General features: G+C 38.7%; 1 protein-coding gene across 7 annotated transcripts in view; it reads right to left on the bottom strand.

Annotated features, from left to right (window-relative positions):
• Positions 1 to 20,841, bottom strand: part of EPS8 (epidermal growth factor receptor pathway substrate 8) — a 148,072-nt gene that overhangs the window by 64,144 nt on the left and 63,087 nt on the right. The gene's annotated exons all lie outside the window — the stretch shown is intronic.

Here is a 20,841-nt window from a genome sequence, read left to right as displayed (position 1 = left end):
ATTCACCAGCAGCTCAGAGTTCCTGAAGAATAATTTAAGGGGTAGAAAAAGTAATGACGAATAAAGCTGGTGATAAAATGAGAACGCCTGTCACAGAAGGCCAAGGGATATTTACATCAAATTTTGTTAGACCAAAATTCAGTGTGCTTCAGAGTATAAGAGGGTTACCTTTCCCTTTTTTTTGTACAAACTTTTGTCATCTTGAGAGTTAATAATTATCTTACCCTCAACCCTTAGTTTTCCTACGTACTTTTACTCACTTCAGCCCTTTGCTCTCCACCAGGAGTGGTCTCCTTTTGAAGGATTAAAAACCAAACTAACCAACTGACTTCTTTGATATGAAAACTGTTTGCTGATTCATTCTTTACTGAGAATAACTTTAACCCAGAAGCTCTGCTCCAGGAAGGAGATCACAGGCTGATAATCTCAGAAGAATGGACAGACCCTCCGGAGTTCCTCCTGAAGATTCAACTGAGGTTAAAATGAATGTAGCCCCTGTAAAATGCCCTGGTTGTTATCACCTTTTCTGTTCCATCCAGTTTTCCCATAAAACCTCAAGACCCCAACCCCAAGAGGGGCCCACAGTCTTTAAGGCATGAGCCCACTGTGACTCCCTTTGCCAAGCAAGGCAATAAAGCTGCTTTTTTCTTTCCTCCCAAAACTCTGCCTCCAATCCAGCTCTCAATTCAGCTATCGGGTACAGAGGCCAGTTTTTCAGCAACACTTTCACTACATTTAAACACCATCTATTCCATCATTTCTGTCTTCCTGCAGGCATCTCTCCCGGATCTTTATACGCTCCCGTCACGATCTGAATCGACTGCTCCCTAAGTGTCTTGCACAGCGTTCGTCGTGGTACCCAAACGCAACGTTACCCTTTTCATCACCTTCATCTTTCCCTTTTTCTTTTCCTTTTCGTTGTTTCCTGGATCTCAAGTCTTTTTCTTTTTTACTTTTACTTTTTTATCTTGGAAATGTACATACTTCTGGAACTTCCTAAGAAAGAAAATGAGAGAGGTAATTTTTGAAGATTTACATGACTGAAAACGTGTTTTTTCCTACCTTCACAGATGACCGATAGTTTGTCTTAGCTTCAAATCCTATAGCGGGATTTCTGTTTGCCCTCACATTTTGAAGGCATCATTCTTCTGTCTTCAGGGTTGTTGCTGAGGTGCTGGGTGCTCTTCTTTTTCTCAGTATTTAGTAAGGGCCTAATTTTCTTCTTTCTATAGTTCTTAAGTTTTGGGGTCTTCAGTTTTTTTTCCCCTGATGTTTTGAAATTTCATGAATACATCAGTGTAGGAGTTTTTTTTTTTTTTTTTTTTAAATTCAATATAGTAAAAACTCAAATTTTCAAATTTGAAAATTATTGTCCTTTAATTCTAGGAAATTTTCTTGAGGTATTTCTTTGACAGTTTCTTCACTACATTTTAATTTTTTTTTCTTTTTTCTAAAAAAGTCTATTATTCAGAATAAGACTTCATAGATTGAGTCTCTAATTTTCTTGTCTTTTCTCTGCTGTTCTCTGTTTCCTGTTATTTTTGCTCTATTTTTTGAGTGGCTTCCCCAACATTATCTTCTAACTACATTTTAATTTTTTCAGCCTTCTATCCGTTTTCGATTTCTAGGAGTACATTTTTATGCCCTAAATGTTTCTTTTCTTTTAACATCTATTCTTCTTTCCTAATTGCAGTATATTCTCTGGTATTTCTGAGAATATTGATGACACTGCCTTAAACTTTTCTTCTCTCTTCATTGTCTCTATGTCTGTCAATTTCCTTGTTTTCTCCAGGTTTGTTTTGGTCTCCGAATCTCTTCAAATGTCCGGTGATCATTAGTCACTCCTCACCTTGAAGATGGAGACTAAAAAGCCAATTAGAAAGTCTGTGTTGATGGGTGGGGCTTGTCAACAGGATAGCGTCACTGCAGAGCAGCCTGGCTGGGCTGTTCCATTGGGAGATCCTCAGCCATCAGTATCTGTAGGTCTTCTGCACAGGTAGATTAGAGTCTTCAAAGAAGCATCTTCCAATTTCACACCCGGAGAAAACATATCTGTCTGCCACGGTGTGGAGATGAGTGGAAGAACTGCACTGAGGGTGCCTCACTGCTTAGCAAGTACTTCCCTTAATCCTCCACCCGCCATCTGTGCCCTGGTATCTTGCAGTCAGGAGTTCTCCACTTCACACTCTCCAGGGAATAAAGTTCCAGCCTTGCTGGAGCGTGGGGAGGCACCTGGGATCTAAGTTCACCTTAAACACACTACCGCTGCATCCTCCTGATTTCAGCCTCACCCTCACCTGTGGGCCTTTCTGAGGTTCTGAAGTGAACCCCAGTGTCTCTCCCTAGCAGCTTAGGGGTCAGTTTCTCAGGACTTGTAGGTTAGCTGCAATCATCCATGGGCTTTCCCGAGTCCCTTGGTCTCACCAAGTTTCTGCTAAAATCCCTTCACTATCATTTTTTGGGGAAGGAATAAATGTGCCTAATCTGCTTCTTTCTTTAACACATTTTCATTGTCTACACACTGACAAATACTTGTTAATGAAAAACTCGGAGGAAAAAATTCAAGTCACCTCTAACGTGAACTTGAGAGGTTAAGGTGACTATGAAATATGAGTACAAGTTTATACTAAAAATAAAACTCCCATAACAGCCAGAGTGAAAGAACAAAAAGTGAAGGTGATTTACCTTATACAAAGTCAGCTGATATTTTGGTAGTGTACGTTTACTACCCGCTGTTTTCATAACAACAAATGCTATTTTCAAATCCCAGGAAAGAAACACCCCTATAATGTGTAAAAGTGAGGCGATCTCTCTAGCTAAACCAGGCATTATTGATGAAAAATGCTTTAACTGTTTTTTCCAGAAATTAAATCATAACTTTAAATGCATTGGTGAAGATCTGACCACAAGTCATGCTTTTAACCACTGCTGTCTACTTGCCTTTAACTAAGGATAAATCCAGTATCTTAAAGCTGGCTGGGGATATGTTAACACTGAAGAATTAAAAGCCAAAATGACCTTGGTGAATGGTTACTCAAACAAGATTCATCCAATTTTAATTGGCACAAGCCAACATCAGTGCTCATTCATTCGTTCATTCATTTACTCATCCACAAGCATTAACTATGTAACCATTAAGTGCTTATCGGTGCTCTCGATACGCACTGTCAAATAAAATGCCCGGCACTGATGAAAAAGTATGAATGCATCACTATTCAGTACAGTAGGCGAGCTCAAGTGCTGAACACCTGAAGTGCCACCGAGGAACTGAAATTTCAATTCTACTAAATTTAAATTAGTTCATAGTAGGCTACCATCCTAGACAGGATGTCTCTAGGTCCTGAGTGCGCAGTTAGCAAACTAAGCGTAGTTCCTCTCCTCGTGGTGCTTACAATCTAGTTGGGGAGCTGGCATGAAATAAGCAAAATAACAAATATGTTATTATAACTTCTGTTAATTGCTTAGAAGAAAAAGAATAGAAAAGATAGTGTTTATAAGGATATAAGGTCAGACTGAATCAAACCTAGCTATGAACTTCTGAAACATGTAGGACTGAAAGATTCATTCTGAAAATGTGATTTCAGGATTTCCTCACTTAAAATCTAGGAATAATTAGTGAAACTTGGAAACAAAGAATTTATGCATTTTTTTTTTTGAAAGTGCTTTCAGTGTTTCAAGACTGATGCACAGACAGTGCCTTGTTGGCAAACCCAAGCAAAAATAATTCTGGAAGAACGTTGTTTTTTTCATCCTTTTTCAGGTACCAGTTTAAACAAAATAAAATTAAAAAGAATAGGGAAGAAAAAAATCACAAAAAATAAAGCAGTAAAATCTATAAAATGCTAACTCTAGGTACTTCAAGAGCCTGGATTTGATGAGTTGGCAAGTGAGAGAGAAACAACTGAACTACTATTCCCATTTGGGCAGAAATGGGACTTTTTTTATGGCAACATGTCCACTTTTGGGCCAGTGTCAATCTATAAATAAAAAAAAAAACAACAACCTTTTTTTCTAGGAATTACATGCCTGGATTTGAGCACCTGGAATTGAAACAGAGCAAACACAATGCTCTATAGTGAATTAATAAGTGCAGAGAAGGTGTTTGGGCCAGCCAGGGAGGGGACAATCACCCAAAACCTTCGTGTTCCTGGATCATACTGTGTGGATTTTTGTTTGGGAAGTTAAGATAGATTTGTTTGGGTAAACAGGCTATTTGAGGCTGAAGGAAGAGGAAATTTGAAGAGGGAATTCTCACCAGGGCTGGTAATGCCACATTTGCATTTCTTTCTTTCCATTCCCATAGTTCCCAACGCTAAGCCACTGGGAAGATGGCCCACAGGCTGAGGTGGGTGGAACAGCCCGCGGGAAGCATGATCTGATTTAATTAAAATGTGTTGCTCATAAGAAGAACAAGTTTACTTTAATATTTCTAAATAGTCCCCCAGATTAATTCCAGCTCTTTATTCAATAAAGTAGGCTTCATTTAGCTAGAATAATCACTGGCCCCCACTCGAAGCCAAGTGATTTTGTAAAATCAGTGCGCTACGAGAACTAAATTACTACTACAGTTGCTCATAGTAGTGACAGGAGGAGGAGGAGCAGCAGGGGCAGCTGACAGTTGGATGGCACCTCGTGCCAGGCCCAACTCCAAGTGCTTTACATGTATTTATTTTCTTTTAATTGTCCCATCACCAGGTAGGAACCATTACTATGCTCACACTACACATGAGCTAAGCTGGGTACAGAGTTTAATAACGTGCCAATGTCAAAGAGCCAATAAGCAGTAGATGTAGAAAAAAATCCAACTACTTTGCCACACGTAGGAAAAGGTTGGTTAGAGAGTTGTTTTTTACGCAAAATCACACAGCGTTAATAGAACAAAAGGGATTTTTTTTTTTGCTATAAATTTATTAGAAATGAGAATGCATACATTTGTATAGAACAGAGCCAACAGTCTAGTTTACTTATAAAGAAGAAAGAAAAGGATTGGATTCTGGATATTTATGGAGCAAAGGTAGGAGATAATCAGGACTATCAGAAACAGCATCAAGACAAAGGCAAAGACAGTATCAGAATAAAAACAACGGACCCTAGAATTTCAAAAGGATCACAGAGTTCTAAAGGGGCATGACATCACCTTAACGCTTTTGTTCAGCAAAGTCTATGCCTATTACAGAGTATTTCTCTGTGGGAACACACTTCCGATTGTACAACTGCAGTCAGTACAACTAGGACTGACTTTTACATCCAACTTTGAGGCAACATATGGTTTTACAAACATGGGGACATATGAATTACTATGAAAGGTAGATATTGAAAAGTAGCCCCCAAAAGCTGTAGGAAACTGTAGAGATATTCCATTTTACTTCTTTTAAACAGAATGAAAGGACACTATGAGCTCATCTACAAAACAGAAACAGACTCACAGACTTAGTAACAATCTTATGGTTACTGGGGAAAGGGGGTGGGAAAGGATAATTTTGGGATTTTGAGATTTACAAATGAGCCACTATATATAAAAATAGATTTTTAAAAAAGTTTCTTCTGTATAGCACAGGGAACTATGTTTAATATCTGTTCATGATCTTTAATAAAAAATATGAAAAGAAATATATGTATGTGTATGCATGACTGGGACATTGTGCTGTACACCAGAAATTGACACACTGTAACTGACTGTACTTCAATAAAAAATGATAAATAAGTAAAAATAAAAATAAGCACAGTGATACATAGTGGGCCACTTTTCCTCCAACTTCTGTGGGAAACATTCTCTCTGGAACTTCAACAAATCAACTTAAAAACATGTGTTGTGTTTTCTAACATAATCTTACTGAGTTTTACTGAATTTGATGGGAAGAGTTAGCAGTCTTCCTCAGGCTAAGCGTCAGCATAGCTTAAACTCAGCAACCATGTCTAACAGTTTCAATATATTACACTCCAAGAGAGATTGTTTGTGATAACATACATTTTCTTATATTTGGTGTTACCGCTTATGTAAGTTTTTAAACTCCGTATATTTGTGTTGTGTAAGCAGTAAAAATCCACTAATGAAGAGTAACAGGATTATAAATGATCTCTTGGTCTTTTGATGATTTAAACTGGAAACATTTCAGAAGCATTTGTAGATATAATTTGAACCAATCTAATACTACTGCCTTCTAGAACTTAAAAACTTCATCATTCTTCTACTTAAACCCAAGACCCCCATCAGGCTCCAGGTTAACATTCAACTGGCCTGCATAGCATAGCACTCTTTTGTGATTTGGCCCTTCTACCTGTAAGGTTTCTTTTCTCACCAGCTCTGCCTTCCCGCTCCCCGCTGCTCCCTCCCAGCACCCCCGGCCCCTCCACAGGCTCACACTGGCAGCCTGGCGCCAGCTACACTGGACTATTTCGCAGCATCTAGTCTTCACATTACATCATCTATCTGGAGTAAGTTCTCACCTCCCTGCCACCTTCACCTGGCCAGCTGCTTCTCAAACTTCAGTCTCAGGAGGCTCTCCCTGATTTCTCTACCGGAGGACAGGTGCCTCTCTCATGTGTTCCCCACAAGGCTTGGGTCAAACACTGAGATGCATTTATCACACTGCCCTGCAACTTCCTGTTTTCCTGTTTGTACATCATATTGTAAATCCTTTGAGGCAGAAGCTAAATAATTTTCTTGAATACCAAGCACTAAGGATAGCTCCCAACACGTAGCGAGTTCTCACTAAATGCTTAGTCAATGAAAAAACCAGGCTTGTAATTATTTTTTTACTTGACCAAACTAAGATGTTAATTTCAAACTTTCTTATTAAGAAGAACGAAACAATGCTCTAAAAGCAAAAAAAAAAAAAAAAAAAATTGTGGGAAATATTTTAACTAATTAAGAGTTAAAAAAAGAAAATATTTATCATCACTAGCTTCTAACAAGAGCTCCACAGGGAAAAAAAAGGGCAGGCAGGGTTGACTCTCTCTCAAATCCCTCTAAGGCCCCCCGATCCACCCTCCTGCCTCTCCATCCTGACCCCTCTTATTAGCAGCCGTCTTCCTTATCTTCCCCAGATGGAGTGGAAAAACAGAACCTCATCTAACTATATCCTCTCACCTCTCCAATTCTGTTGCCTCTCTGATGGTGAGCGCTGGTCCTACCAAAGACCAGCCATTCCTTCTACATGTGAGAAAATACCACTCCTGGACTTTTCACTGGAACATTGTAGATGTCAACTTAATTTAGATTTGTCATGAGATTAGAAAGAACACGAATGCCAAAGTCCATACTATTCCTTGCTTCACTAATGCTATTCCTAACTCTGTGCCCTTGGACATGTCACTTAACTCCTAGGTTCCCAATTGGCACTGATTAAGCTGGAAACCAGGGTATCTCCAAGAGTTCTTTGCAGCCCAAAGTCTGGTGCATTAGCTCAGTAAACATCAGTGACAAAGGCTAGCACATTAGCTCAGTGACCTGCTCCCTGCCATGAAATTACCTATGCAGACCAGAGCAGAGAAGAGCAGAAAACTGTCCTCTTTTCTCTTTGGTGGGGGTGGTCGTTACATAAGTAACTTTGAGGACTGGCTGAACTCTACCCTCGTAAGCTCCAAGTCAGTCCACAAAGTCTACAAAGCATGTGACATGAGGAATTTTGTCTTCTTTTTCTTTTCTTTTTTTTTACAATTTAGCTGCTAAAAAGCACAAGGAATAGCGCAAAGTGCACGAACTAGTTAGCTGGGGAGAATGAAATGAATTTCCCTGCCCTCCCCAAAACTGAACTGTTTCATTCCGGGATGTTAAGATGGAATTTTTTTTTGGAAACAAGTCTTTGACTTTTATGAGACATGAGACTCAGTGTTTACCAGAGTAGTGTTTAATCTCAACTGGCACTGTTGTCACCTCAGGGAGGGCTGGTTTTGCCAAGAGCCACATGACCGCTTCCCGGCCACGAAGGCGATAGGATGAAACTAAGTGGCATGCTCTTGTCACAGCTGTAGGTGCAGAGACAGAAAATCAAAGACTCCAGCTGACCAAGGCTCAAATGCCTAAGACTGAAGAAAAAAATGAAAAAAGACCAACTATCAATCTAATATAAATGGACACAGGACCCACGGCGTGGATCACCTCTACCCACAACGTATTTGACTGCCCTTGAAAACCCTACAGAGGCTCAAATGACAATAATCTACTCTTACAAAAGAAAGATGGTCCGCCTGCTGCTCCCTGAGAGGAGGGGTGAGCGGTTTTACCCGGTGGCAATTTCCTAGCATCCAAAGACCACCTTCCTGTTCCTAAAAATAATAATAATGCTTCTGCCAAGAAGAAAAATGCTTGGGGTGCTTTTTTTCGGAGCCAGTGGAGACAATAAACTCACTGAGCATATTCCAATGCTTTTATTGTGTTTTTGTGGGATAGTAAAAAGAACAAATTCTGAAGGTAGGCAGCCCTGCATGTAAATTCTGACTCCACCATCCCTCTGTGACCTGGGACAAGTCATGATCCTTTCCGAGGCTCTGTTTACTCATCTGTAAAATGAGAATGAGATTGTTATAAGGATTATATGTGAAAGCAACAGGTCCCCTGAGATCAATATCTGTATCTGTATCTACATCCATCAGCCAGCTCATTTTTTCTCTTGAAGAACTGACTTTTGGAAAAACAGAAATGGAGACCTATTCTTCAAACACTGGCTCTAAAAGTGAAATTGACTGAAGTAAAATCCTGGTGCAGTCAATCAAATACTACACAAGAGAAACAGATGATAATCAAAATAAAGAATGTTACTGATTACACTCTCACACACACAAAAAGAAAATTCCTGAGTTGACCATTCAAGACGCACAACAGTTGTGCACACAGTGATTCTCTGGGCTTCCACATTCTCACCAGCACTCCATCCATAAACTGTCACTAGCACCACACTCTCTCCCGAATATTTCTTGCTCTGGCTCACCTGTGGGCCTCTGCCCCTACCCCAAATACCCCTCCATTACTTTATACCAACCATCTAGCAGTGGTTCAATCCCTTAGTTCCTACTCCTTTCTTAAAGTCTTTCCTGACCAACTCAACATTGACAACATCAAGTCATTTGATAATTATTTATCATGTTTAATATTTTTGTAGTGCAGCTATGAAGAACCTCACTGGTTTGTTCCTTGGTCAGTCTGACACTGCTCTGGGGTGTAGCAAATAGTATGGTCTTTGGCAAAATAATTCCAGGACCAAACTTGTGCTATGGAGAGTTTATATATGTGTGCTAAAAGAAAACACGTTGAATTTTAGTAACCAAAGTAGATTATGATTACCAATAAAAATGTCCTCTAAGATTGACACAAATGACCACCTGACACAAATGACCCCTGTCTGAAGAAACACTGATGCAAAATAGAAACTAATTTCATACAGAATTGGGCTAAAATTTTTTTTAAATAATTTATTTAGCAGAATTTCTGCAGTCATGATTAGATAAGACCCTCAGTGCTAACTGAGTGGAAACACCAATGAAAGTACTGCTGTTGGTGTGGTCACGTATGAATGATGATTTTTAACATCTGATCTGAAAAGCAGAAGTGTTGGTAAAAGGGGGCCTATTTATATCAAGGAGGTTGAGAACTGACTCAGAGGAAAAAGTCTGACTCACCAAGACCACTTCCTGAAACACCCAGTGTTTTTCTTGGAAGGAAGTATACACAAGGGCCATTTCTTTCAAACACTGATTAGACAAAATTGAAGTCTAACACAAAACAGACAAAAGACATATATTTTCCAAAGCCAACCAGGTTTCAAAGTGGAGACCATTCCATAAACATATATTATCTGGTCATGAAAGAGAAGACTTTAAATACAGTCCAAAATGGATAATCCAAGGTACCTTATAATGAATAAACCACGGACTCCCTACGCACAACCTGCTTTATACCATAAGCTCTTAATGATGAAGAAACAACTTCACGATTTTAATCCACAAAATCAACTAATGTCTTTGGCTTCAAAACAATCATTTTTTTTTCAAAGTAATTATTTTCTCTTCTCTGAAATGCCTGTGTGGCCAATATTTAATAATGATTTACAAAAACAATAAGTAACACTATTCAGTGTATATATGGGCCAAATATTGTTATAAATTCTTGGCATGCATTAATTTATTTGATAGCCACACACCTCTAAGAGGTAGGTGCTCTTATTATTTCTATTCTACAGATGAGGAAACTGAGCACAGAACAATAAAGTACTTAGCGCAATATCACACATGAATACACAGCAAAGCTGCAAATCCAGGCAGACCAATGTAAGACCCCAAACTCCCAGTTTCTGTGCTGTATGTGTGCGTGTGAGATCCCCCTGCCCATCGGAATGCCTGCTAAAACTTAAAAACACTTAAGCACACACAGAGACACAACACACGCACATAAGGACACACCTACACATATGTATAAACACTTCACGTTTACATAATCCACACCGAAATTTATGTACGCCCTTCTACGTGACCGTTGTATCAACAGGATTTGGGTGCAAATAATACAAAATCTTTAATCTAGAAGAACAATTACTTAGATAAGCTTTGAAACATTCCTCTGTCCAGATACATTTATGTCAGTCGCATTTGTTTTTCAGTTCTAAAACATTGGGCACATCTCACAGAATGGCAAGAACACCAAAATGACACTGCCCCAGACACAGTCCTTAGGGGAGAAAAATACACATACCATTTCCTTCTGCAAAATAACAAGCAATTAAACTGAATCTTGCTGTTTGTTTCCTCTTGAGTAATCTAGACTGGAAAGGGTTCAAATATCTGACTCTTGCAGTATTTTGCTTTCAGTGGAAAGATCACCCTTTAATATGCCACATCAGCTAATTAGCGTCCGCTCATATCTGTAACTGATTCATAGAAACCCGCTTAAATATTAAATGACCGCCTATTTCTAGTTCTAAACATTTGGAAAAGAAATTCCTAGTTAGCTAAGGAGGCAGAAATGAGCACTTGGAAGCAAGTCACAGCACTCTGACCTTCAGATTACTAAGGAGCAACATAAGAAGGGGAAATTCACCGCAGAAGGGTGAAGTCCTTAAAGCAGCAGCCTCAAGAAATCTCCTTCCAGTGTTAATACCACTCTGGAGGTGCTGAGGATTCAGAGGTGTTCTTGGAAGCCTGCCTGCCTAGTGTGATTTTAGGGCCAAGACAGAGTCCTCCTGCTTCTTTAAATTATACCATTTACCCAAGGGACATAGTGAATGAAATTCTTACCACTGGAGATGTATTCTTTTGAATGAAGCATTTTCACCCTTAGGAACCACGCTGAAATGACAAACACTTCTAGGAGTAGTAATACATTACATCATTAACACTTAAGTGTAACTTATCAGATGCTTTCTCCTAGGATAGGAGGAATCAAGGGTAATGTGAGAACATTACCTAGGAAGTCACTGTGCTCAGAAATGTTAAGAAATTCACACAGAAGTGGAGCAGTAGCAAGCCACTGGAGAAAAATTTTGCCAGCTTGATACTTTTGCCTTCAATAAGATATATTCAGTTATTGATAACTGCTGAAGTTATGAAAGGAATTCCATCTTATACGTGGAATGATTATTTATTAGAGACAAGACATCCCATACAGTGAGGAAAACCCCGCAAGAAATTCACTCGGTATTGCTTGTCCACACCTACCAGGGGGTGTATTTGTCATCAGGACATGTAATAAACACCTTTTTTGTCTTTTTTTTTTCCCCCTTCAAGAGCACTTAATTTAGTGAGACAGATATGCAAAGAGATAATGACAATGCAACTTAGTCAATGACATTGTCATGGTACAAATAATGTACTATGACACCATCTACCCAGGGAAGCTGTCAGTAGGTGTCATCTGGGAGGTGACAGTAGAACCAGGTGTTGAAAGACACAGGGGAGTGTGTCAATCAGTACATAGACAGGAGGAGAGGACATTCCAGACAAAGCACGGTACCTGGAAGAACGTGAGATTCAGGGAAGAGTGAGATATTCTGTGTGGCTGCGAGACAAGGTCTATAAAAAGATGATGTGGCAGAGAAAAGCTGGACACCAGATTGTGAGGGGCCTTGTAGTGCATGGAAAGGAATTTGGACTTAATCTTTATGGAAACAGTAAACCAATGGAGGGAGTAACAGTCATGTTGCTAATTTTAATGACATAACCTTGGGGCCATTCTGGAAGGCAGATTAAGAAGCAGAGTTAACTAATTTTGAGATAATTTTACCTGTTTCATTCCTTTGGGAATCTTCCTAATTGTATTCTGCTCTAAATATTTTTTGGAAACACTAACTCTCACCTATGTCATTCCCATAACTTCTTCAAACTTCTGAATTCCCCAAGGAGAAGCAGCAAGATAGTTCAACTAATTTAAAATGTGCCTATTGATAACCTATTAAAGACACAGCCTGCCTTTTCTAGAGTTGTTAGTTACATAAGAAATCCAGTAAAGCAATATTCATCCTACTTTAGAAAAGTTCATTTTAAAAATCCAGAGACATAAGAGAATTAAAGATTGTTTTTTGTTTGTTTTTCATACAAAACATTCCTTTAATGGCGGGACTGCTGTGGAAAACAGTATGGCGGTTCCTCAAAAAATTAAACATAGAATCACCATATGCTCCAGCAATTCCACTTTTGGGTGTATACCCAGAAGAACTGAAAGCAGGAACTTGAACTGATACTTGTACACCCACATTCTTAGGAGCATTATTTACAGGAGCCAAAAGATGGGAAGCAACTCAAGTGCCCATGAGTGGATGAATGAATAAGCAAAATATGGTCTGCACATACAGAGGAATATCATTCAGCCTTTGAAAGGAAGGAAATTCTGATCCATGCTACAACGTGGATGAAGCCTGAAGCCATTATGCTAAGTAAAATAAGCCAGTCGCAAAAGGTGAAATCCTGTACGATTCCACTTATATGAGGTACCTAGGGCAGGCAAATTCACGGAGATAGAGAGGAGAGCGGTGGATGTCAGGGGCTGGCAGTGGAGAGGGTTGAGGAGCAGTTATCATCTGAGTACAGAGTTTCCATATGTGAAGACGTAAAAGTTCTGAAGATGGATGGTGGTAACAGTTACCCAACAATGTGAATGTACTTAATGCCACTGAATTTACACTAAAGATGATTCAAATGGTAAATTTTATGTTATGGATATTTTACCACAATAAAAAAAAAAAAAAGCAACTGAGGGGCAAATAAACCACTGAGTGTCTGCGAGCCCATCAGGTGTTTTCCACTTGTCAGTACCACCAATCCCACTCCCAACACACCTTTGAAAAACTTACACTATCTTCAGGGGACAGGAAGTGTCTTTTTTCCTCACTGATCGAAACAAAACTTAACAACTCTTAGCAAGTTTTCACTTTATCTGCTAGCCAACGTTTCTCCCATGGTAAGGAAATTAGACTTTTGACATCCAGTAAGAAATTCCTCAAACGTCACATTAAATCCAAACAATCTGATACCATCAACTCAAGTTCATCAAAGTATAAGCGTAAGTAAAGCACATACAAGTTCATTACTAAATTCTTGTATGATCAGCTGTACATGAACTTTTTTTTTTTAACCACTTAGGGCTTTTCTGTTTAACTCAAAAACTAACAGTTCAGAATGACCCTGAAATGTTTTCTCTCCTTCCATCTCCAGTTCTCATTCTCCTTCCCACCTAAAATGATCCTCTTTCCTTAATTGTTGTAAACCCCCATTTCACCCCCATTTAATGGCAAATATCTGGTAAAACAATCCTTCCATGTCTACCCCAACTGTATTTTCTCCACTTGGGAAGTACGCAGCCCTCTCCCCTTCTCTTTCTACTTCATAAATTCCTCAATGCACCCAACCTGTAAGCGAAATCATCTCAACTTAAGAAGCTCAAACTTGATTTTGAAGATATCAACTCCAAAAATAGGAAGTATTTAAGTATTTAACTTCTTAATCAAACCTCTAGGCCTGATTATCATGTGCTACAGTGATCACTCAGAGAACTTGGGATCATGTGTTCTTGTACAGAACACCCTCCCCCTCGGCTGGTTATTTTTAGAAAAGTAGCCAGATTTATCTGGCTATCTCAGAGTTAGTCCTAGCTTTGTAATAACGGCAATTCTCTTTTCCTCCACAGGATCAGACCCAGCAGGGGCAGTCTGCATTCCTTTCTCCTGCCTTTTCTGTGTGGACCTTCTCCAGTTCATGGTCCATTCAGATGCTCTGACAGCAGTTAAGAAGGTTTGAGAAAGCTGGGCTGCCCGTGGCCCAGAGTAACCTGGGATTACCAGCAGTCTGAGGAGTTCAGTGTAACTAGGTGAGCGTCTCAGAGGAGGACAGTGGCTTTCATCTGGGCAATCCCCGCACTCACGACTACACCATGAATTTCCCAGCGAAACATCTATTCATTCCCTGTCCATCAGTAAGTCTTGCTGAGAGCTCACTGTGCGCCAGCAGGTATGTCTGAGGCTGGGTAACAGCGATGAACAAACAGATATGACTCCTGTTTTCAGAGTTGTTAGGAGATACAATGGCCTTCTTTGACAGTCCCTTGAATGTGCCAAGCTCCTTCCATCCTCAGGGCCCATCACACTGTCTGGAATAATTAGCCTCTTTGTCTTTGCCTGCCTAACTCCTGCATCTCAGCTTAAATGACCCCTCTTGGAAAGTATTCCTCTGACCACCACCCCACCACCCCACCACCCCCAATCTATATTAGATCTTCATCACATGTTTTCATTGCACCCTGAAATCTTCATAAAACTTTACAATTAGACATATGGGCCAATATTTGTTTAAAAATCTGCTTTTCCAAAATAAACTGCTACCTGGTGTACTTTCTACTGAAGCAGAACACACTTTCCTATTTTGTACTTTATTTTGAAAATATCTTAAGTCTCATCTTTCATGTTTTTAATATGAGACTTGAATTTTCTGTTCTTTACATTTTCTATGCAACTATAAAATTTATCCAAAAATCTTCCTTCATATGCAATTTGTGTAACAAAATCACACAATTCTCCAATAAATTTTATTTTATGTGTGTATGACTTGTGGGTTTTCTTTAGACCCTAGCTAAATATTTTAGATATTAGCTAAAATTATTACAAATGTCCATATCTGATGTCTAGATATTTTCAAGCCAGAATTTTGAATAGACTACACTCCATTTTTACAAACCTTCTCTACTATATTCTTATCTGGTGAAAGCCAGACAAATATGAATCCCGCTACTTAATAAAAGTGAGGCTTACTTAGCCTCTGGGAGCCTCGCTTCCTCGGTTCTAAAGTAGCTATAAAATCTTTCAAAGGTATGAGAAGTAAATACCGAGTATGCAAAGTCCCTAGCAAAACATCATTTTAAATAAACATCAGTTCCTCCCTCCCTGTGGTGGGGGGAAAGGTACACACTTGAAAACACAGCCCTCTGTGAACTATAACACCAGTTTCCATTACCTGATCTGGTTTCCTAAAATAAACCAAGAAAACCTTCTCTGCTTCATGGACTAGTTGACAAACCTTCTGTTGAGTCAGGCTGTAAATATTTGGGGAGTGTAGGCCACATATTATTTCCTCAATCTTCTTCATTTTTATTTTTATTTTTAATAACCTACTAGAAATGTAAAAACCACTCTTGGTTTGTAGGGAGAAAACATGCCACTGGCCACAGTTTTGTTACCCACTGTTTTAAGTTCATAGATGCTCATCAATTCCAACTTTCTTTATCCTATTACCTGTATAATATTAGGCTCTTAACGCTCAATTGAAAAATTACTCTATTTGTCAAAACTTCAGTTCAATCAAACACTTGTTTATCTGTAAGGTCATGTAAGGTAACTGACTACCTAAAGAAAAAAAGTACCAATAAAGCCTTTTGAAGGTTTTCTCTAGTGTAACCTCTCTCTTTCCTCTCTGTTTTCCTGAGCCTACCGTTAATCCGGATTTAGAATGTAACCAATCTATGCTTGTGCCCTCGGACTTCTCCTCCCATGATCCTGTGCTGAAGTTGGTGCTAGCTTGAGTTCCTTGATGGGAACCTGATTAGGCGTCTTGAACCGTGGACTTAGAGGCCCTGATGGCCCATTCTCCACTGGCCTCTCTCCTTTCAATTCTGATGTATTGTTATAAAGTCACCTGTTTCCTCCCAACTTCCAAAACTATCATTTCTTCTTCTCTTCCTCAGCTCAGCTCACCTGATCCCTAATGGTCCAATGTTTTTCCCTTTTCACCTATAATCCCAATGGGAAAAATGCTCTGAAGTCGGTGTCCGAATTAATTTATGTTATTGTTCTGCCTCTGACCATATTCGCATTTCTTGGCCTGAGTACCTTTGTTTTTTCATCTGTGATAGGGGTCAGAACAGCCTGTGACACCAGTCAGATGCAGTTAAGGGCAAAGGAAATAACACATGTGGAAGTTATTTATTTATAATCTACAAAGTACTCTTAGAGACCACTGAGATCTCCGGGTCAAAAGTCAGATGTGATTCAAGAACTTTTATGAGTTATTGACCTGGGGCAAGTAATTAACCCCTTTAAGCCTCATTTTCCTCACCTGTAAAATAAAGACAGTGATAACATCGATTCTGTTTTGTGAGGATTCTGTGGCATGGTCCACGTCAAGCGCGTATCATAGTGCCAGGCACGTAGTAAAGGCTTACAAAACGTTAAACGTAATAATTATCTGAGGGTAAGCCAGGGGCTCACTGGCCTTTCACGTTAACTTCTCAGTCTCTCTGTGCTTTTGAGCATGTCTATTTCCACAGGGAAATTTATGCCCTTCTTGTACAACACTGGTTAAACAAGTTCTCTGGCATTTTTCTCTGTTGCACTGTGTTCCTCTTACAGGGATTACTTACTGTCTTCCACTCTTAAAAGAGAGGGGAGAGGGAGGGCAGAAATGAAGGAAAGACAGAGAGAGAACCGTCAGTACATACTCCACGTTACCAACTAGTACAGTCAGTTCTGCTGTAACGAGGCATATGAATTCCCCAGAATCATGATGCTGTGCGAAATCACATCAGGAAAACCACAGAACTTATGGGAAAAGGGCCATCAGTGACACATAAAACAAGAAAAGAACCTAATAAAGACCCGAGCATCGTTTATCATGTTAAATGGTTAAAAATAAATTAAAACTACAATAAATACGGCACCCTACCTGGCAGAGGACCTGAAGTTTGCTTGTGGAATTGGGTGTCGAAGGGTTGCAGCTGTGGCTTATTGAGCAATGGTGGAAGAAGGGTTATCGGAAACTGCAGGGGAAGTTATCAGACGAGATATGGATGGTTGTGGCTGATGATATGCAGTGAAGCCAGGTAGCTGAAGACAGCTGAGGTGTGCGCATGTGCATTTTGTTTATCCCTCTGTGGCTCAGTTCAGCTAGGTGAACTGTCCTGTGGTCACCTACTGTTTCTCAGATTAAATCACATGTAACAGATGTGAAATTGACATTACACTCAAACTGTTCCCTCATGTTGATAATGTAGGAGTAAATCCTCATTTTCAAAGTAAGCATGATAGCAGAATTGACTGTATTTAGTCCCAATCTGTGAACTCCTGAAAAACATTCCCTGACTCAGAACTGTACTATTTACAAAGTCTGTGTTACCCTTCAATTTCCTATCAGCCCAAAGCCTTTACCTAGAATAAGCTGTTTTTCCTTGTCACTATTGAGCTATTACATATGGTCTAAATCATTTCTTAACTACATCTCTGATTGCTTCTTCAGCCTTCCCTGCTGGGGGGAGCTGTGATTCAGGCAGCCACACAACAGTTATTCACATCTCCAGTTGACGCCTTTCCCCAAACGTCCATTCCAGCAGAGGAGTAAAATGCTTGATAGTTAATAATTCACTGCCAGGGCATTTCATTTATTCAGTCACCAAATATTTATAATGAGTTTCTGCTAAATACATGGAAACATAGGGGATACAATATGAAACCAATTCATTCACTCCATCACATTAAGAGACAGAGACAGCTAAGCAGATCATTTAAAGTCAGTCCATGTTATATAGGGGGTGTAAAATGTTACAACACATGTGAAAATAATAGTAACACAAGATAGAACATGAAGCACCTTTAAAAAAATGCAGGAAGTACAAAACAGATTACTTTCAATGTTGAAAGAGGGGACCAACATTGAAATTTGAGTAATTCAATGGGGGTGATTAGTAGACCGTAAGGATGGGTAAATTTTGGATAGGAGAGAGAGACTTTCCAATTGTGTCATGAGTAAAGAAAAAGGCAGGAAATTGGACATATACAGCATAAAGATCAAGACATATAGGCCATAAATTAAGATGCACGACTACAAATGATAAGTTATGTACCGGACTTTGAATTTGATACGTTGGGAAAAGGGAAAGCCACTGACAATTTTTAACCAGAAGAGTGCAACACCAGTTATGAATGGGCAAAAGGGAGCCCAAAGAGCTTTCACAGATCCAGGCTTTGAGTCAAAGTTAAGAGACTTCATTCAGAGTCTTTGGATGCCAAGCCAGGCCAGCAGGAGGACTTCCCCCGAGCTACAATCCCAGGCTTTGTGTCCATGATTGATATTCACGGCTCTACTTAATGGATAGTAACTGTGTCATTGGGTCTGGCTAATTGTATAAAAAAGTGGAATAAAGAAAAGTTATTGAGGGGAAAGTATTTTTTTCAGAAACAATGAAGGTAGACAAAGAACACAATGCAACTTGACAGTAATAATAAAAACACTGTGAGATATTTAAATCTGACTAATAGGATCATATAATTAGGGAAGTTAAATAAGATGGTTCTGAATTATATGTAAACACCTGACACAATGCTTTTTCGATATTCAAGAGACTATATACCAATGTTCCTAAAAGCAAGACGTTCTTGAACAAACGTTCATGTGAGAGCTACAGCAAGCTTAAGAAACACACATGCATTTCAGCTCAGATTTTACATTACCAAGTACAGAGACAATATTTTACAAATTGCTTTCAAATTTCAGAAAATATATTGAGAATTAAAACTACCACAAGCTTCTTCTAATCAAATTCTAAATCTAGTTAATATATTCTACATATGAGTTTCTGAATACAAATCCCACAAATTTTAACAAAAATTAAAAGTATAATTTCCCTATAACTGAAAAGTCCATTTTAAGTGTTCATATGTCAAATTAAACACTTAAAAAATACACAAACCTCAACTCTAAAATAAAAAATAATTTTTAAAGAATAGTTAATCATTTAAGTAAATTAGAACTACGCTAGAGGGTAAATGATCAAAAGAATGTATGATAATCTACTTCATTGTATCCTCTGCATAAAATTTTTATGCAATTTGGCTAAGCTATTATTTCAAAATCTAAAATATAATGAGCTGACTTGGAGTCTCCTTAAAACTCCAAGGCAGTTTCCTTCAGTAAACTTCATACCTGCCTTGATGAATTAATGACACATGATTACATTGAAAAAATAAACTAAAAAGGAGACCTCTCTACAATATTTATTTCAGGACTGTTTACATAGAAAATGAGTCTAAACATCTTATCCCCTCCAAAGTCATTTCCTTTTACATGCTGTTTACTTAAACTGAAAAAACTGTTTCCAAGTCTAGAGCTGAAAACAGAAACCTCCTTTAAAACACTCCAGGTACAGTAGTACAGGGATATCCTTCTTAAGGAGAGAATAAGTGGGTCAAAAGACAAAATATTTTTCATCCCATTCCCAGAGCACATGTGAGATTTATACTCAACTTGAAGTTGACACGGGCCTTGTAATTTGGCCTGTAAAAGCTGACCAAAGCTTCGCAGCAAGGGTAAAAATAAATCAGGCCATCAACATCTCAAGCAACCTCACTTTTTTATGCTGACCGAACGGTGCTTACGATGCCTGCATGAGTAGTTAAAACTTGTGTGAGTTGATAATACTCCTTACGGTGTGCAGAGTCTTAATAAATAATAGGGACATTACAGGAACATCAACATATCCAAGAACCCATTTCCAAAAGGTTCAGCACAGCCATAACCATGGCACCTGTGCTCAAGAATGCATTCCGCTTCCCAGCACCAGAACAGTGACACAATCAGTTATGCACTTTTGGTACCTGCTACACTGTGATACACTGTTATTAGCTCTTGATGGTTTTCAATGGTATACATTTTAGCCTTGTGCTTAATCATTAGTAAGAGAACAGTAACAAAAAGGCTCCTCCCGAATAAAACTAAAGGTACCAAACCAATGAAAGCTACCAAAAAAATAGATCTCTCTGTAGTAAGAATTATACATATTTGCCATTTAAGTTCAAATTTTATATCTAAAACACCATATATATAAAATGATGGTGTGTTATGAAAGAGTTTTATGAAAAATTACGGACTTTTTGAAAGGGTTGTTTTTTAAAAACTTCTATTAATTGACTATTTGAACAGTTTACAAGTTGCATTAATACACATGGGTTACAAAAAAAAAAAAAAACTTTAAATACACATATTCACTACTTTTTTGGTCCCAAGCAAAATGTTTACACAGAAATTTGGCAGTGTTAAGTCTGTGGACTCAAAGCCAATAACAACCTAAGAAAGCTGAACTTGGTTAATAAGCACATTTTCTTAGTACAACTAACATTGTATAATAATCCAAAGCAGTTAATATTTATAGGACAATCACAGTATTTTGCATATCAGATTAATTCAAAAGTACTTTTAAGAAAACTTAATATATCATATCTGTGCTTTCCCAACTGTTAATAGTCAACAGATTTCTTCTTAGCTGTAATTTGGGGGAGAAAATTATTCTCTTAAACACTATGACCCAAGGGAAGGAAATTCTTTAACTCCTCAGCCCCGTAAGCAAGAAGCCAGGAGGTAGGAGACAGGACCGTGTAG

This window comes from Camelus ferus, chromosome 34, assembly GCF_009834535.1.
Source record: "Camelus ferus isolate YT-003-E chromosome 34, BCGSAC_Cfer_1.0, whole genome shotgun sequence".
NCBI lineage: Eukaryota > Metazoa > Chordata > Mammalia > Artiodactyla > Camelidae > Camelus > Camelus ferus.
The sequence above is the reverse complement of the archived record's forward strand: the minus strand, read 5'-3'. Positions and strand labels throughout refer to the sequence as shown.